This window comes from Onychostruthus taczanowskii, unplaced genomic scaffold, assembly GCF_017590055.1.
Source record: "Onychostruthus taczanowskii isolate IOZ18803 unplaced genomic scaffold, ASM1759005v1 scaffold184, whole genome shotgun sequence".
Lineage (NCBI taxonomy): Eukaryota > Metazoa > Chordata > Aves > Passeriformes > Passeridae > Onychostruthus > Onychostruthus taczanowskii.
Genome location: NW_024499062.1, coordinates 657375 through 665164, shown reverse-complemented (window position 1 = coordinate 665164; position 7790 = coordinate 657375). Strand labels below are relative to the sequence as shown.

At 44.6% G+C, this 7790-nt stretch overlaps 1 long non-coding RNA gene across 1 annotated transcript; it reads left to right on the top strand.

Moving 5' to 3' along the window:
* Window positions 1-143: 143 nt before the first annotated feature.
* Window positions 144-3984, top strand: LOC121334159. Its single transcript, XR_005952414.1, has 3 exons — window positions 144-278; window positions 2047-2177; window positions 3911-3984. It is a non-coding gene; the product is annotated as an uncharacterized LOC121334159 (long non-coding RNA).
* The last annotated feature ends 3806 nt before the right edge of the window (window positions 3985-7790 follow it).

Sequence of the window (7790 nt, the reverse complement as noted above, 5' to 3'; positions counted from 1 at the left end):
CGGCGCTGTCAATCAATCCAGATGACTTTCGCCTCGCCAAGCCACGCCCCGCCCGCGCGCTGAAGGGGCGGGGCCAAAGTAAGGGCGCGTCTTAAAGGAGCCGCGTCGTTATTCCGTGAGGGGAGTGAGGTTCTGCCGGCGGACAGAGATGAATAAATAGATAAATAAATTATCTGCGCTCCTGGCCAAGAAACGGGAACTCGTATGGAACTGGCATCTAATTCACGTGGAATTAATGCGACAATCCAACCCTCTGGGGCCTTTGGCACAAAGCCGGGGTAAGTCACAAGTAACTCCTGTGTAACTCTCATGTAACTCATATTTAACTGCCATGACAAACCAGGCATGGAGCCCCTTGGCAAAAAAAAAATAAATTAATTCCCATGTAACTCACATGTTAATAAGTTAACAGAGTTAACCCTCAAGGCAAAAAAAATATTGAGCCCACTGGCAGAAAAAGGATTGCCATTATCTCCTGAGTAACTCATGTGTAACTCGCAAGGAACTCCCATGTAAATCCCAAGCAATTCTCAATTCATTTCCATGTAACTCATGTGTAACTCACAGGTAACTCTCCAGAGAAAACGATCATTTGAGCTTTTGGCAAAAAATAAAAAAGGATTTGCATTAATCTCCCATGTAACTCATGTGTAACTCACAAGGAACTCACTCACATGTAAATCCCGAGTAAATTCCAAGTAATTCCCAATTAATTCCCATGTAACTCATGTGTAACTCACATGTAAATCCCAAGTAATTCCCAATTAATTCCCATGTAAGTCATGTGTAACTCACAAGTAACTCACGTGTAAATCCCAAGGAATTCCCAATTAATTCCCATGTAACTCATGAGTAACTCACATGTAAATCCTGAGTAAATCCCAAGTAATTCCCAATTAATTCCCATGTAACTCATGTGTAACTCACATGTAAGTCCCAAGTAATTCCCAATTAATTCCCAATTAATTCCCGTGTAACTCACAAGTAACTCACATGTAAATCCTGAAAAAATTCCAAGTAATTCCGAATTAATTCCCGTGTAACTCACAAGTAACTCACATGTAAATCCCAAGTAATTCCCAATTAATTCCCATGTAACTCATGTGTAACTCACATGTAAATCCCAAGTAATTCCCAATTAATTCCCATGTAACTCATGAGTAACTCACATGTAAATCCCAAGAAAATATTCCCAAATTCCCAATTAATTCCCATGTAACTCATGTGTAACTCACAAGGAACTCACATGTAAATCCCAAGTAATTCCCACGTAACTCATCTGTAACTTGCAGGGAACCCACATGTAATTCCCATGTAATTCCTGTGTAACTCACGTGTAACTCTCATAACACACCAAGCATTTGAACCCCTTAAGCAAAAAAAATGCCTCAAGTCATTCCAGGGAAGGTTTAGGTTGGATATTGGGAAAATTCTTTGTCCCATTCCCAGAGGGATTGAGCACCCTGTGGATGTGGCACTTGGGGACATGGGCAGTGCTGAATACATTTTCCCTAAAATATGAGGGATTGGGAAATTTGCTGTTATTAGATATTTCTTTAGTGTTAGATATTTATTTCCTGTTGGATATTTGTCTGTTGTTAGATGTTTTATATATTATATATTTTATGTTTTATGTTATATATTATATAATATACATGACATATATTTTACATCACATACTAAATTATATATTATATATTATTGTTCATATTAGATGTATTATATATTATATTACATATAACACTTACAACGTGCATTATTATAATATATATAATGTATTCTGTATTAAATACACATAATCAAGATATTAAATACATCAATATATTTAATATATTTAATATATGAAATAATGTTATGTTTATGATAGTCTTTTGTGTATCATAAATTATATTTTATTATATAATATTATATATTAAACATATTGGATTATAATATAATATAATATAATATAATATAATATAATATAATATAATATAACATTATACCCTTTTAATAAACCCGGGGGGCAACCTTTTATCTCATGTTTGCTTCTCTGGGTGTGCTCAGGACTCTCCTGGCATTCTGATTTCTTGTCCCACGGCTGAAGCTGTCCCACCCTGAACGTGGCTGGGGTCAGGCTGTGGTGTCACCTCTGGTGACCCCCAGGAGCAGCAGCATCCCCTCAAGCTGAAGAATTGGTATTAAAAGCTATGATTTTATTCTTTTAATTCCTCTCCCCGCTGAGGAGGAGAGGAATTAAAAGAGCTGAGCTTACTCTGTCCTTCCTCACGTTCTACTCCACCCCCAACAGCACGGTGGGGACACAACCACCTAAAAAACCCCAATTTTGGAGCTCCAGCCTCTTTTTAGCACCTCCCCACCCCCAGGAGCCCCCAGGAAAGGCTTTGCCCAGGGTGGGCAGCCACAACCAGGATATTTATCCCCAGGATTTATCACCCCAGCATGAAGAGGGAAAAACAACCACCCCACAGGGACAGGCTGTGGATGCTTCCCAGCCTCCTCCCACTTCAGAAGCTAAAAGCTGCTGCTGCCACGCTCCCAAATCTGGGTTTTTTCACCCAAAACTCCAGTTTTTGTCATCTCAGCCACCTGCAGGCAGAGGAATAGTTCCAAAACAAATCCCAAAACAAATATCACAAACTAGTTTTTCCTGCAGTTTCTCTTGCTCTTGAACACATTGTTCCCTTCAAGTGCTAGAGGTCAAGGAGAACGTCACAGCTTTAATTCCAAGGGGAATATTTGGGTTTTGGTACAAGCTTTTCTAATGATTTAGCACAGGCTTATATTCAAGATTCCCAGCCTGTCATAATTCACAGCTGTTGACAGCAGAGCCAAGTGGAATGTGATAATTATTGATTATCTTTAAAGATAAACTTTAAAAGGAAAGGGTTTCCCCACTTGACTGGAATTAATTAGATAAGGGGAAAAGAAAACAAACCCCACGTGATGGACATTTATTTCTTCCTAGAAAGTGAAAGTGGAAAATCTTCCTTCTCACCCTCAGAGAATGCAAGAAGGTCTGAATTCACTTTGTTTCACGAGAAACCCTCTGGGAATGTTATTTGCAGGGAAAAGGAGATGTGTCCAAGCCTGCAGCTGGAATTTTCACAACCTCATGTTTTGTCAGTGCTCTTCCCTACTAAAACAGCACCAAATAATTGAAATGGATTAAATAAAACTTGGGTCCAAAAGCTGCTCGTTCTCTTGGGGAAAAGGCTGGTTCTCAAAAGCAGCCTCACATCTGAGAACTGAAAGTCCCCAGGTCAGAAGTTGAGACCTAAAGCAACCCCGTGGCCAAAATCCCCCGGCTGGTTTCACGGGTGCTTTCCCCTCACATGGAAAAGTTCCAAAAAATCCCTCTGGAGATCCCCAGGGCCGAGCACAGCCCACCCTGCTGCTCCTCCGGCTCCTGCTGCATTCCTCAGCTGCAAGGTCACACTTGTGACTCTCCAGCAGGGAGAGATTTCCCTTGGAAAGCTCTGGAAAGGCTGGAACCTCTCCAGCCTGAGGTCACAAGTGCACCCTTCCCACAGCCTGGGTGTTCTGTTGGGCAGCAAAGACACCTCGTTTTTACCAGGGCTGCCAAATTCCAGCCAAAAGAGGAAATGTTCATTTGTAAAACTGTAGCAAGTGTTACACGTGGTGTAGTTCAGCTTTTATGAGAATGACCTTGACTGCAATGCTTAGCACTGGGTCTCTTCCTCCTTCTCCTTCTCCTCTTCCTTCTCTTCCTCCTTTTCTCCTCCTCCTCCTCCTCCTTTTCACCTTCTCCTTCTTCTCCTCCATTTTCTTCCTTTTCTCCTTCTCCTCCTCCTCTTCATTCTCTCATTAAAAATAAATTCGTAAGTCACATAAAACAGAATGTTACCACTGGAATTTTTTTCCTTTCTCCATCCCTCTTCATTTCCAGGACAATATTTTGACTTTTCCAAGTGTCTCCAAGAGCAATGGGCAGCGTTGATTTGGGACAGAATCCAGGCCCAGCTGGATTAATAGTCTGGATTAATAGCAGGCAATTAAAATGGAAGTAATTAACCTGATGGGAAACCATCCCAGGGTGCCAAGCTGAGCTTTACAAACCATTTCTTGGGATGATTTTCCCTGAGCAGAAGGAATTACCAGGGCTGAATCACAATTCCCAATACTCCTGGGAAGATGAACTCACATCCTGAGCATGTTTTATGTACTCGGTACAGGAACCTGTGAGAGCTGATAAGAAATTTAGTCAGTCCTGCTTAAATCCTCCCAGGAAAACAAAAGCTGATTAATTACTGGAGTTTGGAGCATTCTGCTCCTTGAGGAAGAGTTTTGGTTTCTGTTTGTGGAAAATGAAGGCAAAGGAATATTGTTGCCCTGGAAGGAGATGGATCCTCATCCCTTGTGCCTTGAAACAAGGAGTTTGTCTCCCTTTGAACACTGGATTAATCTCTAGTCCTGACTTAAAATCCAGGGGTTTTTACCCAGAAATCTCCAGTTAAGGAGTCACATCCAAGAACACAACCCTGCCATGAACTCCTCAAGCGCTTCCACTTGTGATGCTGCATCTCCCCAGCTTCCCCTCCCTTGGAGATGCTGGGGGGCCTCAGGAATTCCCAGCTGGATGGTGAAGTGTCCCTTGACCAAACCAGATGGACAGGGAAGCATCCCTTGAGCACACCAGGAACTTGTGAATGGAAAAGGTGGGAGAATTGTCCATATCAAGAGCCCCAGCTGCCTGAGCAAGGTGAGGTACAAGGGATAATCCCTTATTCCATGAAGGCTTTGGAATATCACAGCCTGGAATCATCCCAAGCAGAAAAGTACCATTGTTAGTAGAGCTTTGAAAAACAATCCTCCAGCAATTCCCAGCTTGGGTTGTGCCCAGGGTGGAAACTTCCTGATGATTTATGGGAAATCATGGAATCACAGAATGACTTGGAAAGGACCTTACAGCTCATTCCACCCCTGCCATGGCAGGGTCACCTCCCACTGCCCCAGGCTGGGGACAAGGCCTGCAGGGACAGGACACAGGGAATGGCTCCCAGTGCCAGAGGGCAGCCATGGATGGGATCTTGGCAATGAGGAATTCCTGGCTGGGCTGGAATTGCCAGAGCAGCTGGGGCTGCCCCTGCATCCCTGGAATGTCCAAGGCCAGGCTGGACACTGGGGCTGGAGCAGCCTGGCACAGTGGCAGTGTCCCTGCCATGGCAGGAGGATGGAAAAAATATGATTTTAAGATCCCTTCCCACCCAAACCTTTCCATAATTCTATTAAATTTATATTAAAACCTGGTTTTGCCAATAGCACTGATGGTGGCAGTGAGGAGGCAGTGGTGATAACCCAGCCCAAAAATTGCTTCTCAGATGTTCAAAGCACTTGAAAACAGACAACCCCTAAAGCATGAGCTTGAATGTGGGGTGGTGAATTCCTCTGGAGATCCAGATGCTGTGTCCAGCCCTCGGTGTTCTCCCTGCCCCAAGGGAGGGGTGCTTTAGGGTCACATCCTTGTCCTGGTGCTGCATGGGAAGGATCCTTTGATGTGGCACCTCAGGGAGTGCACAAAGGGCTCCCTGAGACAGGGACCTGGCAAGCCTTGCTGGGATGACCCTACAAATGGGCCTGTCAGGGAAAATTCCCTGTCTGACCACCCTGGAGCCGCTCTGGAACTCACAATTCCTGAGCTGGGAATTCCTTCCCAGCTCCACCCCACCCTCACAGGCTCAGCCCAGCTTTCCTCACTCCACGTTTTCCATGGCAGAGCCTCAGATGTCTCAATCCTTAAAATAATTTAATCTCAGTGCTATAATTAAATAATAAAACAACAGCTTGATCTGGTGCCTCTCAGGAGGCAAAGAACAACCTGGGTTTGCACACCCTCACAGCCCAAGCATGGAAAATTCTGGATTCCTCAGCTCCTGCTGTGGCTCTGTGTGTCCAGTCACCTGGCTGGACCACAGGTCCCTGTCCCTTTGCTGGTCAGTGCCAGCCCATGTCCTCTTGTCCCCAGCTCATGTCCTCTTGTCCCCAGCCCATGTCCTCCTGTCCCCAGCCCATGTCCTCCTGTCCCCAGCTCACATCCTCTTGTCCCCAGCCCATGTCCTCTTGTCACCCCCCAGAGCCTGACCAGCCACTTGCACTGAGTGTATTCCTGAACTCATTCCCCAGCTCTGATTTTTCACGGCCAGGCTCGAGGATTTTCACGGCAATGTGCTGTGAACATGTGCCCCTCCCAGGGATCACAACCCTCCAGTCTGAGCAGTGCAAACTCTCACCCAGCAGTGTTTATCTTCTGGAAGATCAGCAGCTGCACAGCTCCTTTGCATCAGCAGCACCAAAACCCTCACCTGGAAATTTCAGACACAATTGGAGTTTTTACATCTTTTGAAGGAATTCTTGAGCAGAAAGGCAAAGTCTTCCCAGACTGAATTTTCTTTACCACAACCTGAGATGATCAGGCTCAGCTCTGGCACAAACTGCTGTGAACCCTGCCCTGCTGACTGTTTTTCATCCTGTGGGATCCCAGCCTGTCCAGAGTACAGCCACAAGTGTCACCAGCCAGCCCTGGGGACCTGGGATCTCCCTCAGCTGGAGTGGAACTGTGTGAGTCCTTTGTTTCTTCTTTCTTCAACATCTTAATGGTGAGTTTTATTTTTTTTTTTTTGTTAGGGTTAGGATTAAATGTGTGAGATGGTATTTCTTGTTTGGATTTAGATGTCTACTAGTTCTTATTTATTTTAGAGTCCCACAAATTGTGAGTTTTATAGTATTTCACTCAAATAAACTAAAAATGGAGTTGTATCTCTTTTTTTAGATTTTTAAAGGATAAACTGTTTAATTAAGAAATTATACTTAAATTATTTTTACTTTTAACTTAATGACTAACCACCTGTCGCCTGCAATGTGGACTTTTTAATCCAATTACACAACACCACCCAAACCCATGGAGAAGAAGGTGAAGAAGAAGGACCAAACCTCCATCTTGCTTTATGTATATTACTCTATTCTAAACCCTTAAACTCTGAGTTTCCCACCTGTGGTATCACACACTTCTGTTCAAACTGCACACCCACAATCCCAGTTCTGTCATTCCATTTTGGAAGCTTCTCCAGGGCCTCAGGTCAGTGCAGAGTTCTCCTGGGGGTCAGAGCCTGGCAGCACAGAAAATCTGGAATTCTCAGCAGCCAGGGTTCCAATAGAACTCCTGCAGCGTTTTCTTCTGGAATGTTCCTAAGCACTACCCTCAGGCATTTCCTCCTGGTTCTCCAGGCTCATGCTGCTCTCTCTAAAACACACTTGGCAGGGTTGGCAGAGCTTTGTCCCGGGTGCAGCCTCTCTTCTGCTTCAGGGAGGGTTAATTGAGGTTAATTCTCTTTCCTTGGGGGCAGAGGGAGAATTTATTCCCCTGTCATGAAGATTTCGCCATGAAATGTTATCCAAGTTACCCTTTGCTTTCCCTTTTCTAGACACGTGGGGCTATTTGCTGATGCTCACTGATAAAAAAACCAAAACAAAACAAAACAAACCACGGAGAATAAAGAGGCCACGAGCAAGGAGCTGAGTTGGGGAGGATTTCTTGTGAGCAGGATCTGTGGGATCTGAGTCCTGGGAATGCTGTGGGCTGGAGCCTGATTGCAGGAGCTCTGCAGAACTTCCAGGGCTGGATCACAGCTTGTTTTCCAGTTTTAAGATTTGTGTGGGGACCAGCACGTTCCATCTCCAGCACTGGGATTCATGGAATCCCCCCAGATCCATAGCCAGGCACAGGAGGAGGAGCTGCATCCCCCAGGACACCGCGATTCCCTCGGATGCCA